This window comes from Coturnix japonica, chromosome 3 (genome assembly GCF_001577835.2).
Source record: "Coturnix japonica isolate 7356 chromosome 3, Coturnix japonica 2.1, whole genome shotgun sequence".
Taxonomy (NCBI): Eukaryota; Metazoa; Chordata; class Aves; order Galliformes; family Phasianidae; genus Coturnix; species Coturnix japonica.
The window spans coordinates 38,000,545-38,022,636 of NC_029518.1; the positions used below are offsets into that span (position 1 = coordinate 38,000,545).

Here is a 22,092-nt window from a genome sequence, read left to right on the forward strand (position 1 = left end):
AGCATACCACCTAGTTTAATTTAGACTCAAACAACAAGTTTTGGCTGTAATCAGCACAACCTATGTGAAATAGAGAGAGGCTTATGAACCTGGAGCTCCACCAGCCCAGATGAATGCCTGAGCTGTGAGGATGTCAAGAAAAGAGGCTGTTCTGTTATTAGAAAGTGAAAAATTGGAGCTCATACACAGAGGAGGAGAAAAGGCAGATTTTAAGATTTGTTGTGGAAGAATTAAGACATTTCTCACCCAAGTGCAGTGGGTATGACTTGGTCTCATGCTGGAAGACAGAGCTGAGGCCAGCTGGAGCCCACATGACATATGACCACAGAATCATATAATGGTGTGGGTTAGAAGATCATCTAGTTGCAACACTTTGTCCACAGGGAGGGATGCCTTCCACTGGTAGTTACTCAAAGCTCCATATAATCTGGCTTTGAACACTTCCAGGGATGGAGCATCTGTGACTATCATGTTTCCAAAATCCCAATGATGAAAATGCACTCCTAGGCCCGTGCACTTGCTCAGGCATGAACAAAGAGCTGATCCATGTAGCAAATAGACAGGAACCATGACTTGCATCTTAATGTTAGTGCAGCAACAAGAAAAGGAAGAAAGGTACCTCAGAACAAGGCGGAAAAAAGAAAAGGAAAGGCTGAGGATGAAAAGAAGTGGGGTTATCTGTCTTGCATTGTCAAGCTTTACTAAAACCCTCCTGTTCCTCCTTACAGCCATATCATTGGACCTCCTTCTTCACGATCTTCATTTTTATGCAATACAACAAGGAAATATGACTCTACTTCTTTGGTAGCTCTGCACACAGAACCCTTAACTTCCATCTCCTCCTAATGCTTTGCCCTTGCGGAAGGCCATCACAGCAACACTAAGAGAAGTTACAGCAGATCCAGAGAAGTTAAGGCAAATGAACACAGAGCAAGATTCTACGGAGATTTGAGAATGCAGTGTTACTCATAGGCTGTAAAATTGTTGTAATTCAGATTCCTTATTTCCATTGTAGAGCTGTGAGTCAACCAAACAGAGAAACTTTCTGATTTCCATGAGGTTTTCATGGTCAAGGGTTAGTTGCTCGTCTGGAATGTAACATATGCTCGTCCCCATGGAGTTCCTATGTTGATATCACATTTTCTGATTCTTTATGGGAAGCTCAGAGGGATCCAACCCACACACATCTGCTTAAGGTGACAGGAAAAGGAGAGGGAAAGTGAAGTTTTCAAATGTTTTTCCTCTGCTAACCCCTTAGAAATTTCACCATTTCATCCATATGCAAACATAGTAAATATCAGGTCAGTGACAGCTGCTTACCATACATGTCCTTTGCAATTACTAGTTCAGGGACCTTTCATTAACATTTTACACATACCTGGATGAGGTCAACATTATTATAACTCCTGCTGGGGAAAATGCTGCCATCAGCAGAGAACATGGTGGGGGGAGATGGAAAGGAGTGGGGTTGTGCAAATCATAAGCACATTGCCACATATCTTCACATTCATCATAAGCATCAGGTGCTTATGGCCTAAGTGGAATGCCTCACACTGGCTCCATAGGAGATGTGAGACTAAACTCAACCAGTTTGCCATTCAGAAATATCCCAAGGATACAACAAAGCCACATTTCTTTTCCTGCTCCACAACAGGAGAAATATGACATTAAAGCCAAACTTATCTTCTGCTAAAGACCTTTGTAACCAATGTTGCAGATTTTAATGAGCAACCCTGCTACTGATGAAACAATTCATTCAGCTGCAATGCATTTCAGCTCAGCATCTATGCTTTTCTTCTCAGCTGAGAAGATTATACCATCAGTGTCAGCAGTGCTGTTTTTTCATACCAGTTGTATGTGGAACCTACAATGACTGTTTGTTTATTTTTTTCCATCCCAGTTTTCAAGACAAAGGGAATAAGAATAGTAAAAACTTGACAGCTTCTACTGCAAGAAGAGCTGTTTTGCTGTAATACAGCACATTACCAGAGAACTACGTAATAGATCTTGAAAGGTTCAGCTTACAAAGCATTTTAAGCCAGTTTTTGCAAGCACAGTTATGTAAAACACTAAGCAAGGATTTGGACATGCAGTACTGAGAGTCATTTAACTTTAGCAGTACTAGCAGAGAAGTAATGTAGCCAGGAGGAGGCAAGGGAAATAGATATGAATGGGATGCTCCTTGGCTATGGTGGGCAACGGGATGCATGAGAGCAACAACGAATGTTCAAGCATAAGCAGGATTATTTCCATATTTGTAGGATGAAGTCAGAAACAGTGTAGCTTTTTACCTATGAATCTTTTAAGCAGAACATTAAACACTCTGCTCTTGTTTAGGTTATATGGACACTCACCCTGAGTAAAACATCACCTGTCTTGAACTAAGATCAGTTTGATGATCTATTGCACTGTAATATTCAGCACTTGCACTCTTGTACTTTGCACTGTGACTACAGCATATAATGAGAAGTGCTCACAGAGCCTCTGAGATGGAAAACAATATATCAATACACTGTCATGTAATATAAATTGAAAATACAGCATCATTTTTGGATATAAATATTTTGAGAGCAAGGATGCTCATTCATCTCTCATTGCAGTAGAGCCTCAGGCAGTGGAGCCCTGTCCCAGATGTGGGATCTCTAGTAATAACATAAACCAAGCAATAAACAAAATATAGTAGACTAATTTTTATGTTATTAGCATCACTCCAGGAGACAAAGTATGAAATCAGGTTGCAGCATAAAGATATAAACCTTAGACAATTAGGCTAACCACCAAAATCAGAACGCTGCATTACAGGGAACCAAAATCCATTAGCAGCTCTCTATAACACTTCCCCTAATCTCTGTCATGAAGCCCTTCTGTATGTCAGGTAAGGTTTCAGTGGGATGTGAGAGCCTGTGTTTTGCCACCAAAACCATTACATCAATGATATTTTCCTGTTGTACATCATCATATCCATTGCACTTTAGCGATCAGATCTCTGTAGTCAGCCTCACTCCTGAATCAATACCTATGATGACGTGATTGCCAGTGTTGAAGTGCTGTAACCTGTTTCCCTATATTCACAGAGCTCAGTTGAATTCTGCAGAGTAATTTTGGACTTACCAAGACTGAGTGTGAGAGAAAAACACTTGTCCTGCTCTTTTGAGGAAAGTGGTGAGGAGGGTGATTCTTTTCAGCCCAGTGAACACATTGAACTCCTGAAAGCGATTTCTGCACAACCACACAATTCCCTGCGCAGAGAAAGCATTAAGAAACATGTGGGTGAATGGCTGGAACTGCCCCTTGCCTCTCCTCTCCTGATACTGCATTGTCCCTGTGTAACTCATTAAACCTCTTAATCTGTGGTAACACATTTTTTCTCCTTTTTCCCTGGATCATTAAGTGTGGCTCTGCTGCTAGGATTAGACACCTGTATCCTGCCCCCAGGCAATGTACTGCCATGGGGTGAGGGGCAGAAAGGTTTGGCAGGCCTCTCCTGAGGCTTCTCTCCCTTTCACACTTCAGTACTGCTTCAGAGGCGTGGAACAAAGCAGGAAGCAAAATTAAACTGTTGTGGCAAAGGATTATGTATAGTTCTTACCATCCCCTGAAACGAGAATACCAAAGAGAGGATATGAGTGGGAAGGCTGATATTAAAGCCAACGCTCAGCTTAATCAAAGCAAGCCTCAAAACAACAGGGCAATGGCTCGAGACAAAGAACCCATAACAAATAAGCCAGCAAAAGAAGGGAAAAAAAAAGACAGTCAATTTTTCTGCATGTGCAGGATGTGTTGGCAGCTTCTGCGTGGTTTAGGCAGGATGACAGAGAGGATTCAAACAGGAGAACACCAGCAACAGCTGTTCTGGTTGCTGCTTCAGTACTGCCCGTCTGCCATCAATTTGCCATTAATTTCCTTCAGATGTAGTAAGTGTGCCTCACTGCTTTTTGGAGGATGGCTTCTGGCTGTATGCTGCATGGCACTGGGCTATCACTCATCCCATCAGACGCATGGCTGCACCAAGCTGGAGACTGGCAGTGATGGACATCAAAGGGGGCATCACCAGCATTATTAATGTGTGCTCATTTTTCTGCTTCCCTCACCCCTGCCTGCTCTGCTTGCAGATCTATGTAATTGCTTGCAGTGAAACGACCCAGTACAAAATCATACAGGAAAGAGAAAGCATAGTTTTATCTTGGGTCCTGCATATAAATTACCTTGCATAATATGGTGCTGTATTGCCATGCATTGTATCCTCTATATGCACCAGGAAAAGAAAATATTCAATTCCTTGTGTATGGAAACGTACTTTATATTGCCGATTCTCCTCTTTAAGTTACAGTACTTGGAAACTGCAATATTATGTTGCGCTCTGGTGGCTTTCAGGATCGCAACGGTTTCAGCCTCTGCATTTTTTTTCCTGTGCTGGCTCCTATCCTGTTTAAACTCCCTGGGGCAAGTTAATGCAGGAGAGCTGCCAGTCCGCTCAACACGGTGACCCCAGGGTGGGTGTGCCCTGTGCTTCCAGCTCTGCTGTGACATAGCTCAGTGCCTCTGGGGCTCACCGTACCTTCACCCAGCTGCAGAGCATCCTGACTTGGAAAACACCTCTGTATGAAACACATGAAGCATCTTTCATATAAAAGAGTGGTGTACTGATTTGATTTGTTTTCATTATTAACCATGGTGCTTTACGTTCACGTAGTGAATCAGAGCTCATCCTGAAAAAGACTCCACTATATTTAGGAATAGCCTGTGCAGGCAGTTTTGCTAATGCTGGTACAGTGAGCACATGCTGGATTTTTAGCACAAGACTTTCAGTACCAGCCCTTGTCTGTGGTGGATGAGGAGCTTTTACACTCTCATAGTAGCAACAGCTACCAGGAATGAAGTTTATTTTGCAGCTGCCTTCAATGAGCGTGCATGTTGCCAGCAGTACTGATTCCCAGGAACCAAGTCGGCTTTTTTTTTGGTTTTCAAATATTAATGTCCTGCTGCAAGTGCCAACATACTTCACCTATTGTAACAGAGCTGGGGCCTCTGCAGAGGGACTGGGGAGGAGAGAAGGGAGGCCTGGCAGAGGGACAGTAACCATCTTTCTCCTGGAAATCTGCTGTTTTGGGAATGCTTGGAGACATATAAACACAGCCTTCAGCTTCTTATGAAAATGCCTCATCCTGGCAACTTGCGCTTTCTCTCCCATGTTTATTTCCTAGTCTCATCATTCAGTGCGTGAAATACTGGTTCTGGGGCAGTGTCTTGAAAACAAAATTGCCCTCCACTGTTGAAAGTAGCAAAGCTCTGCCCAGTGCTCCTAAACTGATTTTAGAGCTTAAAAGCTCCATTATATATAGGGAGAGTCTCAGCTTAGCAAATGCTGTGATCATCACATTAGCAAAGGAACAGGGAACAGGCTCTGATTCTCAGGTACATGCAAAAATCACATTATTTATTTATTTAATTATTTAATTGCCTTGAAGAATTAGGTGGTTTTCCCCTGGTTAATTAAGGGACCACAAAAGCTGCACCTGAATGGAGCTATCTGAGTGTACTTCTGGAGCATGTCTCAGCCACTGAGGAATCTGGGTGAGATGCTGCTCTGCACCTGCACTGCTCCTCATCTGCATTGGGTTCCAAGGAAACAAAGCTTTAGAGAAGGGCCAGCAAGAGACAACAGCAAGTATTAGGAGTATTAGGGGAATTCATCCACCCTGATTCAGATGAGCAGGATCCTGACTGAGCAAGCAGCATGATCATCTCCCCAAATAGATACCACCTGAGTGCCCCATCGGCTGAGAAAGCTGGGAAAGATGTTCTCAGTGAGGCAGAGGACTGGGAGAAAAACAAGCTGAAGGCAGCTGAGGGTTGCTGTGGAGAAATACCAGCCCTCCCAGGTTTCAGGCCATGGTGAGGTGCTGAACTAGTCCCTTATAACAGGCTTTTCACATATGGTCCCCAACAGAAATGGTGACTAATGCAACTTTTTTTTGTTTAAACTTAACATTGGCTGTATTTTTTAAATACATTTAAGACAATGTTTCAGCTTGAAATCTAAAAAAAATTAAAAAAATTAAAAAAAAAATCACTTTAAGATAATAAAAATAGCAACAAAGTGATTTTTTTTCATTCAAAATCAACAGCACAGCAAAACCAATGCAAATTTGCTGAAGAGTGTGCTGTTCTGAAAGTGAATTATTCAAAGGGAAAAGTGGAATAGACACCCTCCCTCCTGCCCAAAAAACCTTGCTCTGACATGGTTAGTTACTGTTTGCACTTTGTTTTCCGATTCCTGCCTGAAAACCCTTCAGTTTGACTGGCAGAAGTGCTGAACACTTAAAACTGCAATTGTAGGGGAAACACGCCTTCACTCTAACCTCTTTTTGCATCATATTCCCCTGAGTGTAAAAAGGGGCTAAACTGCCTTTCACTTATGAGGATTATTGTGAGAGGGTATTTCTAGATGCCTGTGAAACAACTCCCTCTCTGCTTATAAGCCCTTAGCAAGGCTCATGAAGAAACAAACAGTGCAGTAAGTAAGGCACAGTACTGCACACTAAGCCACGCAAGACAGCACTGTGTGGCACAGTTTCTTCTGAAGTGGGAGCCATCTGTCCTCTCCTCTGCAGGCACTGTGGCAAGGTGAGTGCAACTGGCTGTGTGGGACTGGGCTCTGGGGGGCTCCCACAAAACGTGGCCTATTGCAGCACACCGCCTCCTCTGAAGAAGGAATATTCAAGAAATAAATGGGCAAATCTGAGGCAGCCACAAAAAATTCCACCCTATCTCCTTACCGTGACCTTTCCCAGTTTGTAAATACTTCCCACTTTTCTCCTTTTGACCACCTAAACTAAAAAGCTGGGACAAGTCATCTTACAAAGCCTGTTCTTACAAGGTTTTTGGGCTCCAGTCACTTGGATACATTTCAGGTAAGCAGACAAACTTGTGCATGATTGTCCAAATCGAACCTCTTATGGTGTTTGCTCCCTGCTATTAGACTTGTATATCGTTAGCAGAATTTCTTGAGAGTTTTCGGGGTGCTGATGCTGTATTTTTCTTGGGTGTGAGTGACCTGTTCTGGAGGAGGACCTAGGGATTATAATGTTAATTGAGGGCTCCAAGCATATAATTCATTATTGATCTCTATCTCCCCTAATTCAAGACGGCTTAATTACACTGTTGATAGCTGCTTTTGATTTGTATAAAATAGCTTGCAGAATTATGAAGATTCCTTTCAAGTGCTAGAGGACACCTCCACCTCTGGAGCCAAGAACCTGTTCAGCATTCTTTATAAAGCAATTTTACAGAGCCTACTTTTATTTAAGTGATCCCAAAAGTTGCATCTGTTAATTGAAGCGTTATGATACACAGCTGACATAAAACAGGGTATTTCCATTTACTCCAACTGAAAAAAACAAGAAAAGAAAGGATCCATGAATCAGTCTGTCTGAGTGTACATGAATGAAAATAGTCAAATGGAACCCAGAGCATATGACAGGTTTGAGATGCTTACACTCAAGGTTCATGTATCCTCACACTGAAGCTGGGAGATGGCACAGTGTCATTCTTTCCACTTTATGGGTGAGGAGTTTAGAAACAGAATAGGACCAGGTAGGGCACAGAAGAGAGGCCTGAGATAGGCTGCCTCTGCTTGTGATGGATACCCTGCCTTTTTCCTTGCACCACAGCACCAAGGCCAGCAAGAGGCTCCATGGAATGGGTGCCTCCTTTCTGCCTTTCTCACCCTCCTGCCTCCTGCGTCTCTTGCTTTACTATGTACACAAGTGAAGGACAGGTGATAATGTATCCTAGGTTTGACATGCTCATTGTATCTCCTCTTCACACTTCACATTTTCTTGGCAAGCTGCTTGAAACTAAACTCACATGCTGGATGTTGAGAGTGGTCTGAAGAAGGCTGTGAGGACTGGGAACCACCTCTCATGCCATAGTGGTTGCCATCAGGTAAAGTTCTGCTCAGCACTTGAAGGGCAGGAGCTGGGGAGGGTCAAAAAGATCCTCATTCATGTTGCTACCTTCCTTGAGGTTGCAGGTTATTTTGTTTTATCAACTGTGTGAAACATCAAAAAAATTAACATTTCAAAACTGTGTGCTGGCACACACAGTTATGTCCATAATTCATCAGGGTTGTTAAAGCATTCAAAAGGATCCAACAGTGCTGAAGTCACGGGACAAATCCCTAATCACTCTGAGTTTATCCTCTTATACTTGGATCCAATCTGCTCAGTGTTAAAGCACCCAAGACGTGGCAATAGGAGAGAGAGAGCCCAAGGTCACTGTGCCATGAAGTCTGGTCTTTTTCATTCTCTGATTGACTTTTAAGGTGAAACATCCAAGGGTAATAAAAAGCAGAACTTCAGCGAGCAACATCAGCTTCCAAAATTCCATTAAAATTTCAGTAAGTCTGTCATGTCTATGGACAAAATTTTCCTAGGTCTCTGTATAAATGGACCCCAGTGGACACACTCTGACATGACATTTGGGCTCTACGTGCGCTGAAACATACCAGCTTAGCAGTGCTGAAAGACTCTCAGTCATATGGCACAAGCCTAACACATTAATTGCTCTGAGTTATTTTTGGAAGAGAAATGCCTATACAATAAAACCTGTGCTAGATGAAAGCTAATTTAATCAGATGCATTTATATAATTACTTTCTTATGAGCAACAATTGCTGAGATGACTTATAGAGTAGGGGAGAAAATGAATAGTGTAAGATGACATAACACTAGAGCTCAGAAATTTGCAGTCAAGGGGGAAATATGCCAGATGTTCTGCAGTACTTAAAGCTAATGGGATGCCACATTAATCACTCTTTAAGGCATCCTTTCATGCTTATGTATTGGAAACTGTTATCTTCCCTTTACGTTGCATGTCCCTGATTTCATCACATTAGTTTTCAACTTGAGGTCATCACATCACCACTATGCCTTTGTGTATGTCAAACAGTCTGAGATTTCTATGTGCAATGGGTCCCGGGGTGTTCCTTACAGATGTACTTCTAACTCCTGCCAGAGGTGCAGAGCGGATTGTGCCTCCTAAATTGGAACACTCCAAAGCAATGCCAGGTATAGAAAATAACTTCCAAGAGTAGTGTGCTTAATGCTTCCCATTACACTCCCCAGTCACCTGAAATGGTTATAGCTGGTGCCCAGGGGGACATGAGGTGGTCCAACTAGGAGCTCACAGAATCACCATTAATTGCTCTCTGCATCACAATAAATAGATAGACTTGCCATACTGACATGGGAAAGAGAAACAAACTGGGAATGGAAACAGAAATCTTGCTGTTACCTACTCTGTGCCTTTTCTTATATTACATCATTAGCCTTGGCAAAGCAAGGAACAGAGAATGAGCCAGAGTCAGCAAAGTGTTTGGATCACCAGTTTGAAGAATTATACATGCTAAGGAACGTGCTAAATAACAGCCAGCTCTATTCTTCCTTATCTTTTGAGAAAGAGCATTCATGAGAGATGTTGATCAGGAGTTGTTAGACCTCAAAAATCATTCCTGCTTCTGCATCACTTGGGCCTGGATTGATGACGAGGTTAGGTTGTCTGCAAGTCTGCTAATTGATTCTCTAGGACAATTTCCTGAGAATATATATATATTTTTAATCTGTCTTTCAAGCAATCAAGCCAAAACTTTCAGAGAAAATGAAAGTAAGGTCTCAGATCCAAATGCCAAAGGAGTCAAAGATAGATAGCTAGAGAAAAGGACTGTGTGTGGGAAGTACTTAGAATTGGAAAGGGAGGCAGATGAGATCTATCTGGGAGAGAATAAACCAGGAGAGTCCTGAGAACTTCTGAAGTATTAAACTCTGCAGACCAATCTGGCAAAAAAAACAAACAAATTTGGTTGTAAATCTAATGCTTGCTAAGATGTATCTGTTAAAATGATGTCATAGTGTGTGCAGTGAACAAATGTTAGCACATTAGTATTACAATCTAAGTTACCTCCCACACCGACCAATTACTTGTATAAATTTTAGAAGTCTGGCATATATCCTGGAAAGGGAACAATCTGTCCTAAGGAGATTTTAAAATTCAAAAGCGTTTAATGGGTCTTTCCATTACCACTTGAAGAGTCAGCTATTCATCCTGATAGCAATTAGATTAGACCTAGCAGAAAAAGCAATTGGAGAACTAAATTGAGATCTTCACATGGTTGTAACCAGTGCACAGAGCACATGAGCAGAGTAGCCTGTACCAGCTAACCCAGTCAAAAGAGAGAGAGAACAGGATGCTTTTGCCAGCTATTTTATGTGAGGGATTTTGAGAGCCTGACTGTTGTAATGAATGAGGGCAGAGTATTCCCCTGAATGCTTGCACTAGTCATGACACTGACCCACTTGTATGGAAAACTCATCTGGCAAGGATATTAGCATGCATCCTCTGCTGCTTCCGATGCTTGCCAGAAATAGTTATTTGTCAATCGGGGATGATAAAGGAGTGAAGTGTATGATGAGGGAGGGAGAAGAGTGGTACTAGGAGCCCAGGAGTGCAGAACAGTAATTAAAACAAAGGAGGAACATCTGGGCAGAGATCTGGCCTCTGCTGAAGTCAGTGGCAAAGTGCTTAACTGGCTCTTAGAATACCAGAATTTCAGCCCTAATGAAGGAGTGTTTTCAAGGAAGAGGATGAAAAGTACGTCTGTGTGGAAGAAATGACTGGACTGTCTGAAGATCTTGAGTAGTTGTAACCAAGGATCTTTTATCTTGCATACGGTTGTAGAAATAGACTGAATATAAGCAAAGAGATCTTTGTATTTTTGAAGTGCTCTGTCTGGGTGTGGAGATCTACAGAAATAATAGTTACACCCGTTAAAACTCCACAAGATGTGGACATGTCTCTTCATGGTTCATAAATGTCAGTTATGGAAGATTCAAGAGAAGTAATTGAGGAAGAAAAAGCATCATCACAAAGGGTGGAGACAGAAGGATGAAGATGCTTTAGAAGGGTCGTAAACAAGTTAGGCTTTGCCTGCTGTAAGTACTGATAAAATAGCAATAGGCAGATGAAAGGCAGACTTCTGAGAGTACTGTAGGAACACCATTAATATCAGAGGAGCAGAATTTGGTGCAAGTGCCTGAGAACACTGTAATCAAGCAGGATTTACTTAAGAGGTTATAAGATATGCTATTTCTGAAGCATGCTTTAGCTCCAGCTGCTTTCTGTGCAACCAGTCCATGATCCACAGGTCATTATAATAGTGCAAAAAGTAAGCCGTACCTTCAGGTGTTGATAACTTGCTGTGCTGCTCTCAGGTTATTCAATGATTACTCAGGTCTTGGATACAATTTCTTTACCAGTTTCAGAAATTTATCTCCCATGTACTTGAACTGTCCAGAAAAAATTGAGTGGAATTTGGCTGCTTTAATTCCAGAAAGGCTAATTCTTCATTGCCATGACAGTACAGAGGGCATTAAAGCCAGCTGTTAATTATACTTCCATGTAATTTAGGTGGCCGTGGCTTAAGTGGAAATCTATCTCAGAGTTCATAATTTCTGGATGGCAAATTGGTTGGGCTCAAGAATTTCCATCATTTAGAGGCTGAGAAATCTAGAAGTAACTGCAGAAGATGAAATTACATTGCAGTGTAAGTTATGTAATAGCTATCTGTGATCACTGTAAAAATAACACCATTAGGACCTACAGTCTTTGAATATATCCATATACCTCTTTGGAGAGAAGAGATGAAGTAAGTTTACAGAATGAGTAAGTTTACAGCTATGAAACACCTAATTTTTTTCCATTCTAGATTCATGCCATGTTAAGTATTTTATTTCAACATTAGTCAGGACTTAACTTATATTCCTGCAGTTAAAAGGGCAAAATCATTTAAAGAGTTTATTTTGAGCTCCACTGACTACTGATTGCACGCCACATTTACAAAACCAGAGAGTACATAAATCTTTCTTTCAGTACCTGAGTCTTTTCAGATGCTGCAAAAATTCTACTGCTTCAATAAAACTTACGCCAGAGGAAGTGGTGTAAAGCCTGATGTGATAAAACACATTTGTCTCAGTATGCACATTCATTAGTCCATGCAGAAGCAGAAGCACCCCTCGTGGGTCAATACTGGGGACGTGTTTACGGGCTGTTTCAAACATCATCCTGTACCAGTTAGTGATTTTTACAAGCAAGAGGACTGCCTAGAGGATCATGACAAATGAGTGGTGGATAGCTTTGTTGAACATGTAATTGGCTGATCAACATCAATGAATTAAGAGCTGGGAAGAAAGAGCAAGAAAGCAATTCTAAGCAGAAAACAATTATGGGATAGCATAGGTTGTGCTGGCGGTATGCAAGAGCTCTGTAAGAAATGCTGCTGCAGAGGGTAGAGGGATTGTTCCTGAGATATTCTGCTCAGGGCAAGGAAAGACTTGTGCCCTGTACAGTAGTACATCCTCCATGCTGATAAGAGGTCCACAGAAAAAGCTGGCAGTCTTGGAAAGGCACTTTGAGAAGAAGCACCCTACGGCATATCTTGAGAGGAAAATCAGAAATCACTTCTTCATTCTGGGAGTAATAAGTAATTATCTCCTAGGTGGTATGAGGTACATATAGACAGGCAATGGGGATGTATTTCTCACACAGCTTTTTCTATTTACAACTGCATAACAAGACAGAAAAAAATCTGCCTTGATAAAAAAACAGGAGGATGTGAGCATGGAACTCAAATAACCTCTTATATTTTTGCCTGAGAATATTTGAATTTTTTGCTGAGCTGAAGCAGGGGCCACACACAGACTTTTCTGGGGAATGGCCATCCATGAAGTACTGCCTGTGCTGGCGTAATCTGATGAGAGACAAGAGAAATCAAGTATTTCTTATCCCAAACACAGACTGGGGTGTGCTCAGGACCTAAGGGACTATCAATAAAGCCTTTGGAAATGAGATGAATTATACATTCTGTGGGTTAATTTATGTTCCATTGCATCACAGTCGCTTTCAATTATAATCTCAATGAAATTGACCCCTCGTAAATAAAAGTAGGATTCCATGACGTCTGAGCTATAAGCAAGGTCGCACTGATAGTTACTTCTTTTTCAGCTTCTCTTCATCTGCAGAGAAGTATTGAGGCTGCAGAAATCCACTGCAGCTGTTCGTGGCCATTGTTGCAAGGCTTCTTGGCACTTTCCTGGATGCAGTATTGGCCTTTGGAGGCCCTCTGGGATAGTTTTTGTGCTGTGCTCTGCTGGTTGCAATGCTGAGCCAACTATATAAACCTTATTCTAAAATAAAACAGGAACACGCAACAGTTTTGAGAAGGGAAGCAAAGGGGGTTGGACTGAGAAATTCCTGCTTCACTTCTTGTTATCTGTGATTTTCTTCTGTTCCTTGCAAAGTCACAAAATGCAATGTGTATGGAGGCATGAATAATCTAGTTGGTTTGCCTGGTAGAAAAGGTGTGGAGGGTACTAGTCCCACCCTGGCCCTGTGGAGGATTACCCAAGATGTCCTCTCCCAGCTTCTCTCCAAGTGAAACACAGTTTGTCCTTCTTTCTTTCTGCTCCTTCCCATTCCTAGTCTGCCTGCTCCACCATCTCTTGGACAGTCACTTAACATGACACTGCATGAAATACATCATCACAAATATGATCTTTCTTTAGGAAATTACTTGCAGGCCAGTCCTATCTCCATGAAGCCTCATACTTACAAATAAAACCTCACAGCATGTCTCTGGACCCAGTAGCACCATTCCCTGCTAGAGCAACTCGAAAAGGTTACTCTGGCCAGGGTACAGTGGTCAGGATTTTACCCCAGGCATGATTATTGGGCTGACATATATTTCTGGGTGTCCTCCCAGTTTTTTAAGACGCTAAGTTCTGTTGGGGCCTGCAGGAAAAACCTGCCCATGGGAATGGTCCTAAACAGTATTCCAGCACCTTATCACAAATGCCTGCAGAGCAGTGCTGCAGCTCTTGATTCAAGCAACTTAGTTCTTGCTATACTAAGACAGCTTTTTCTTCTGTAGTTACCCTCCATGCATTTGTCAAGGACACATTTGTTGTGAAACTTAAAAAGGTAAATGTCTCTCTGTTTCAGGGTTGGTTTTTTTTTTTTTTGGTTTGGTTTGGTTTTTGTATTTTTTAATGTAATAATCACCAATAAAGACACATTTTTAAATGCTCTGTATGTCCCAATGTCATTGCAAATGATCGTTTTTTTAGGCTGCAAGTGCTTTCCAATTAGTGACACCTGAGCAACAGTGACAGAAAAAAAAAAAAAAAAAAAAAAAAAAAAAAAGTAGTATCAGTAAATAACTTTCCTAAAGCTGCTATTATTATCATAAAGGAAACCAATGGTTAGAAAATACAGCAAGTAATATCTAATGCACTTTTCTTGTAAAATACAAAATGCTCGGTGTTTCAGAATATCATCGCACATACTCAGCAATTTATTAGATGAGCAATGCCATAACTATACTGCTAAGTGCTGTCTTGACTTTTAGAACTAGATATAAGGTTTTACTCTGACAAAAAGTTTCAGGGGAAAAAATGTGTTTTCAAAAGACACCCTTTGGATGGTTCTGCAGGCCAGTACAAAGAGAAATAAAGGATATGAACCAAAATTTGTGGGTCTGACTTTAGCTACAAGAGATTTTTAGGGGAAAAATTTGTTATTTATGTCTGTAGCTGGTGCAAATTGCATCCAAGATGTATTTCAAATGACAAATATCAGGCATAAAAATGTGAGACAAACCTGTTTACTTCTGTACAGTGAAGCCTATTTGTGAAGTTTATGCAGTTTGTTTTCTGCTGCTAGCCATACATACCCAAACTCACTTGGCTTATTGAAATAATTGCCAGGAGCATACAGCAAGATCAGTATAGAAAAAAACATATGTGTGTCTTTCTCTTATTCTCTCTCTCGTCAAAAATAACCTCTTCTCCTTTTTCCCAATGAAAGCAATAGAAAGTTTTCCTTGTGTGCTTCCCCTGTGGTCACTTGTGGGTGGGCATAAATTAAGTGATTACACTGCTACATAAATCTCTTGAGGGAGGGATTAAGTCAGACATGAAATGCAGGGAAGGTCAAGGAAGGGAAAATGTAGCACCTGTACCTTAACTAGAAGTGCATGCTGACCTCCCAGTTGCCTCATGTAATGTCAAACACCAGCTGTACTTTGCAGGAAAAAAATCTTCTTCTCCAGCACTATCCAGCAAAGGCTTACAGTGGGATTTTTCTTCCAGTCACTTTTTGCCTCATTGTGCAATGCGGTACTTACTCCTATAGCCTCACAGTCAGCTGTTTTCAAATTCTGTAATAAGTGGTAAGTGGTAGCTGGAGAGGAAAATCATCACAAATAGGCGTTCTGTTTCAACATGCATATGTGGGCAGTGGTTTTCAAGAGGAAGGGTGTGAATAATTAAAGCAAACCCACAAATTAATCAAAATTCAAGTATTAGGATTCAACTTTCTGTGAAAGTTCTCCTTTACACAGGGATGAAGCAAGATCTCTGCAATCAATCCCCCTCAGATTCTCAGACATAATGTGAACTTTTGAGCGAGTCGTGACATTTCCAGCTCCTGACAAATTAATAAACCTATTGTTAACAGCCTATTTATAAACCTATTACTGCTTCTACATCTCAGTGTAGCTAGAAATCATGTAATCAATGGCTGGCTTAGTTTGGAGGGGACCTTCAAGATCACCTAGCTCCAAGCCTCTGCCAAATGGTAGCGTTTCCACCCACCAGCTCAGGCTGTCCAGGACCCATCCAACCTGGTCTTGAATGCCTCCAGTGATGGAACAACCACAGCTTCTCTGGGCAGCCTGTACCTCACCACCCTCTGAGTAAAGAAACCTTCTTCCTAACATCTAACCTAAATCTCAGCTCTTTTAGTTTAAAGCTGTTCCCTCTTGTCCAGTTGCTATCAGACGCTGTAAAAAGTCAGTAGAAAGCCAGATCCTCCACAGCCTCCCTAGATCACACATGCAGTCCTGTGCTCATCCTTTCTCTTCACCTTTGTCAAGATGGGAAGATGTTAAAGGTTCACTCTTAGTAGCAGGAACATGGTGTTTCATTATTGATAATTCCATTCCCAGTATATTAGTGACTGCTGTGTGACAAACTACTTCAATATCCCCAAGCCTCACTCTGCAGTGCTTTCCATATCGTACAGAAACTCCTTTTGAGGCTGGTTAAAAGTATCCAGATCACAACCTTTTATACTCATTACTCTCATAAATGGCATGTCTAGGTGTTGAATAAGGGATGTTCAGAACCTACTGTATAGACATAGTATTTTCTTGATCTTGTTCAGGCTGCAAGATGACTGACTCCGTATATACAGATTGTCAGTGACTCAACTTTCTCACATCTTCAAATAAAAATTAAAGAATATACATCCAGGATGGATCTCACCCTGTTTCTGGTCTTTCTCTTCTCCTAACACCATAATCCCGTTGCATTCTACCAAGTACACAATTAGCTGGATGAATGGTGCCAGCCTTCTTAATCTCACTTTTCAAAGAGTTACATTCAGAGAGAGAAGAACATAGCTGGCTTTAAACACCAGCTATGAATTTAAACTGAAAAGGAATGCAAAAGGATCACCTTGTAATCTAACAACTTGAATTGATTCTTGTCTTGCTGGCAAAGGGTGCATTGTTTCTGAGAGTGCATGTGTGTGTTTTAAAGCAGGTAATTCTGCTCTTTAAGGAGAGAGGGGGAGTAAACACCATTTTCACTCTTGGGTTTATCACCTGTCACTTTACAGATGATCTCAGATCATCTCTGTAAGACCTTTGTACCAAAACACTTTACTCCTTTCTCTACTGTAAATAGATTTCTCTTCTGTGTTCAGCAGAATTAGAGACAGATCTAATCTTTGACATCATTAAAGTGCCTGTAGAGCTAAATTTTAATACCTTATAGGACATTATTGTATGTTTATTTTATAAGACGATATCCATAAGCTTCAGCTTATAAAACTAACTCCATAAAAACATATTTTGAAGAACTATTTTCTTAGACACTAAATCAGGTGAACGCGATTCGATATGGTGTGTAAAATAGACTCCTTTGTTAGAAAAGGTTTGAGCTGCTTAGCTCAGATCCACGTTGGAATCCAAACAGTCCAAAGTACAAGGCACTTGGGTTTAGTCCAAGTCAAGATTCCTCCAAATTTCTCAGGAGCATGACTCACTCACCTCCCCCTTTGCCTTTTGTGGGCAGTTCAGACTCCCATGGAGAGGCCCCTCCACAGAGCACCTTAGCTGTACCTCATGTCTCATGCTTGTGGCCACAAGCAGCTGAGTTGTACTTCTTGTTCTGCCTGAAATTTGCTCTGTCTTTCTCACCACAGTCTTAACAGCTCTTCAGCCCTGTCGGGCAGATTGCCCACAGAACAACTTCCCCACCACTCAAATCCCAGTTCTATCTGCAGATTGCTGCAGAGAGGTTCTGGGCCGGACTACTGTTGAGCATGCTAGGATTTTCTCTTTGATCCTACCTGTGGAGAAACTTGGAAACTAAATGGTTCAAATCCCATTTTCTTTGACTGTGTAACTGAGCATCACACTTTGTACAAAAGGAACTATTGTTACTCTTTCCAGTGCTCAGAGGTGTTAGTATTTCAGTTACTCAGCATGGTAACAAAATCAGGCGGTGTTAGCCAAAATAAAATGACGCCCATCTATGCCTGAGCAGCAGGCAAAGCAAAGCTGCCTTCTGATTCTCCGAGTGATAGACAAGATGTAGCAGAACCTCTCTTTAGCTCACAGGGTGCTACTGCAAGTACACAATGGCTGATTTTCAGAGAGTAGAGTTGAGTTGTCTTGGTGAAGGAATAAGGCACCACATGTTCATTAGCAGCATTTGGATTGCTCTAGCTAACTCCCAGCTTGTGCTTAGCAGACACCAAAGCTAGTCATCCCACTCTGCATGCAAGAATGAACCCAATAAAACAGGAATTGCTGTAACTCTGGTGCAACATGGTGAACATGTCATTATGGATAAGCTCCATAGTGGTATGTGAGCACCTAAATGACACTTCCTCCGCATAGGAATGATTTCCTTCCACCTCTTTCACCCACGCTTTTGATTATACTGCTTGATACTCATCTGATTCTTCATCTTTTTTCCCTTATCAATTACAGGTTGCTTCTGCTTATATTTCTGGCCATTTTCTCATGATCCCCTTCACTCAGCAAGGCTTTCAAAGAGGTGGGAACTAGACATTCCCCTCTGGCATCAACAAGGGCAGAGTCCAGCAACAAGCCACTCCTGCTCTGTCAGCAGTTTGCAGAGTATCAGCAGTGCAATTAACATAAAGCCAGAAATGATAACATGCCCAGCCCTCACCTGTTCCACCCATGTTTTGCTTCCAATGAAGTGTCACAGAATTCATCGCTAAGTAGTTTACTGAACCTTCATTTGGTCCTTACTCTTAGCTGAAGATTCATCATACACAGCCGTCTTCATATTATCTTGGATTCACAGTAGAAGTTAATCATACAAACCAAGACAAGAGACTGGGATTAGTGGCATTTCCAAATGTTCTTAGTGCTTTTCAGGACTGACAACTCAGGGATTGCAAGGTGATGCGCACACACTAAATAACTGCATTTTCCTCCCCAGTCCCAAATGCTATCAAAGAGTCATGGGATCAACACCATTGCTTTAACCCATAAAAAAATCAGGAGGACCAAACAGTCCATCCAAATGAATGAGGGTGCTTCAACTCCAAGTGACTGATATAAGTATGAATCTAGCTTAGAGAAATATGTGAAGTTGCCATTTAAAAGAAAAGTGAAATACACCCAACAAGAGCATTTAGAAAGTGTTCCACTAATATTCTTTTCAGCAATAAGTATGAACATTCACAAAGCTGAGATGATAGAAAACTCATCATACCTGTTTATTACAGGCAAGAGTTCAGATACTTTTTGCTTTTTACTTAGCATCAATGAGAAGATCAGAGAATAAACAAAAATAATTATCATGCCACTGGAGAGTTTGCAAGTTAGATTGTAAATAAATGCACCCACAACACTGATATGGGAAATCCATACTTAATTTCAATAGACAGTGCCTTTGTACTGAACGTAACTTGCAAGTTCCAGCATCTCCTAAAGCACATGACATTAATAGTCACTACTGAAAGGGTTTTCCCTGAGCCTCAACAGGACATTTTTCTGCTGGTGCATGAACAGCTCTGTGGAAGGATAGAAGGATTCTGAGCACGTAGGCCCTGTAGGGAAAGACATATTTGTATTTCATTATTTCAAATGGAGTTGTGAATTTAACTCTATTATCAGATGACTGGTTAGACAAAATATGAAGTTATTCATTTTAACTCTCAGAAAATTTAAGATTAGGTAAAACTTTGAACAAAGAATTATTTCAATTGGAAAGCAAGGACATGATGAAACTAGGGAAAATAAGTACATGGATTCATTTTAAAAGTTCTCTATCCCCAAAAACACCAAATGAAAGCAAAACAAAAACTACCATCATCATTTCATGTTTTATCACCTAGCTTTGGTCACGTTGAACCTGCCTATTTTTCTATCTGAAAAATTAAATTTCTTTTTTCTGGTTCTTGTCTTGTTTTTCTAAGTTTTGCTTGTTTATATGTTTGCTTATTGTTTTGTTTTTGTTTCATTTGTCTAGACTCATTTTGAATAAGCTTTTAAAGTATTAGACTCTCCTAATCCCTTCTGAGAATACAGATATTTTTATCCTTGGTTTCAGAGCGAGAAAGAAAAGGAGACCACAGAGACAAGGTTCAAAGCCAGCATCCCATTTCTTGTTGTTCATTCATCTAAGCTGTATTTTCCTACTTCTGTCATCTGGCTCTCCCCTCTTAAAATATTCTTAACATATACAGCGGAACAAAACTGAACTTTTCTGCCATATATCTTGAGACTGGAAATGTCCAGAGCAGCTGCCTGCACTCCTGCCATCCTAAAAATCCAATAGTTCATTCTTGCTACAGACAAAGACATCCATCCTTGAAAACAGAGATGCTTTCCAACTGCATCTATTTGCCTAGCAGAAAAAAAATATGAATTATTCTATGTAATCATGCTCCTGTATTATGGCTCCTGTCAGCTTATATTATATGTGAATAACAAACCAATCTCAGTCCAACAAATTTTAAAGGAGAACAAACCCCATGAAGTATATATCACATTAGCTGAAATAACTCATCCAGCAAGGAGAAAACCACACTTGTTCTGGGGAGAAGGACTGTACCCTGCCTGAATGGGAAAGAAAATTTACATCTCCCTAGGTTTGTCTTCATGTGTGTCTACTCTCCAGCTGGACACATAAGCAGTTCTGCTGGCATAAGAGAATGGATGTGCAGTATGGAGAAGCAGCCAAGCTCTATGAGACAGAGAAACCAGTAGTTACCTATTCAAAGCCTATACACTAAGTGGAAACTCATAATGCACAGCTTTTGCAAAGGTATCTAACACAATTTCACTGAACTTTAGACAATACTACAGTAACCAAGGCTCAGACTAGAATAACACAGCATCATTATGCTTTTTCATGGTCTAGTCTAGATGTCACTCTGAGCTATTCTATAAGGATAGGTCAAATCTTCCTGCAGGACCATTCTGTTCTTTTCCTTGCATCACTTCTTCTGCCTATTCTGTATTTATTCTTAACCTTCTGTCTTCCTTTCTTAAAAAGTAGCCAAGAAGATGCTCTTTGTTCATCATAATCATTTTTGCTCTCAAAGGAAGGAACAATGTGAAGCTTCAGTAGCTTACAGCTACAACTCATTGCTATGATTCAAGTGCAACAAAAACAAATATCCTCAAAAATAAACAACCATCACTTCTGGACTCCTTGACCTGAAAGACAATGACTAGATTTACAAGTCATTTACAAGCTAAACCATTTCTATCAAGTGCTAAATATGACAAGAGGGTCCAAGGAAGAAGAGTTCATTCTTTGCTGAAACTTAACACTATCTAATGACATCTCCCCTTAGAATGAAAATGAAGTGATCCAAAACCATGACAATCTTTACTAATCAGCTTCCTACAAAAGACCTGAAAATTTGAAATACAAGACCTCATCAAAAGAACTTTGCTTCCCTTTCTCCACTGCCTTTTCTCCTGCCACTAGTTCTCCAACAGCCTTTTGTCCCTTCAGCTTGAAGGTACCACCTGTGTCAGTGGCATTTTCAATAGCTGCAGCAATTTAGTATGGAAGGGAGACGCGTCAGCAAATCAGGAAAGTTTACAAGAAGCACACACAAGATCTCATTCAATAATTTTGTCAGGGTTTCTCACAGCAAGCCTTCCAGTCAGCTCTGAGCAAGATGCACTGATGTCTTCTGACAAGGACGTGGGCTTTTGTTTCTTGGAAAAGAAAAAAAAAAGGCACAGTCATCAGGCCTAAGCTCTTTAACTGGAATTTCTCACTTCCCTGTTTTTATTGCCAGGCATGTTTTTGCTATCAAACAATCAAGCCTCAGTGGACAAGAAGGTTTTTGTTTTTCCACTGAATTTAAGTCCTCTGTGAACTCCAAATACCTCAGCAACAATCAAGGTTATACAGGATTTTCCACTTTCAAAACACTGGTGAAGGCCTTCTTTCAAGCTACAACGTGACCACTGCAGTAATCAAGCTGACTGAAGGCATACATACGCTGTACTATAAAGTGAGGGCTGACATCGACACTCCATTTGTATTAAATTGATATTTGATTTACTATGGAGAGTCCTCTGAAAATAAATTAAATGATAAATCCTGTATGTTTGTCTCAGAATTGCATGTTTCTTATACAATGTGCTGCAATATTTGTATAGCATATAGAAAAGACAGACACAAGTCTGTATCCATATCCCCTTGTCTGCTTCAGACAGCGCAGTATGGAAGTTCATTAAGTTGATCAAAAGTCCCTTTTTTTCTTGATCCATTAGGGAGATACAGATTCAAACCGGCAGAGAACCTGCTCTGTACCTGCTCTAAAAGCCCTCTAAGTCACATCTTCCTCAGTGGCACTAAGCCACGGAGCCCAACTGCAGTTCCTTTAACATGAGTTTGTTTTCTAGTCGTTGTTAAACTCATCCTTCATTCCCTATGGTGCTTCTGCTTCAGAAGGCTGGAGGACA

The 22,092-nt window shown here is 40.9% G+C and overlaps 1 long non-coding RNA gene across 3 annotated transcripts in view; it reads right to left on the reverse strand.

Annotated features, from left to right (window-relative positions):
- The window catches only part of LOC107311478, a 109,409-nt gene that overhangs the window by 23,517 nt on the left and 63,800 nt on the right, over window positions 1–22,092 (reverse strand). For all 3 annotated transcript variants that reach the window (XR_001554086.2, XR_004306602.1, XR_001554085.2), the window contains exon 3: window positions 3,112–3,239. This is a non-coding gene — a long non-coding RNA (uncharacterized LOC107311478). The remainder of the gene's footprint in view (window positions 1–3,111; window positions 3,240–22,092) is intronic.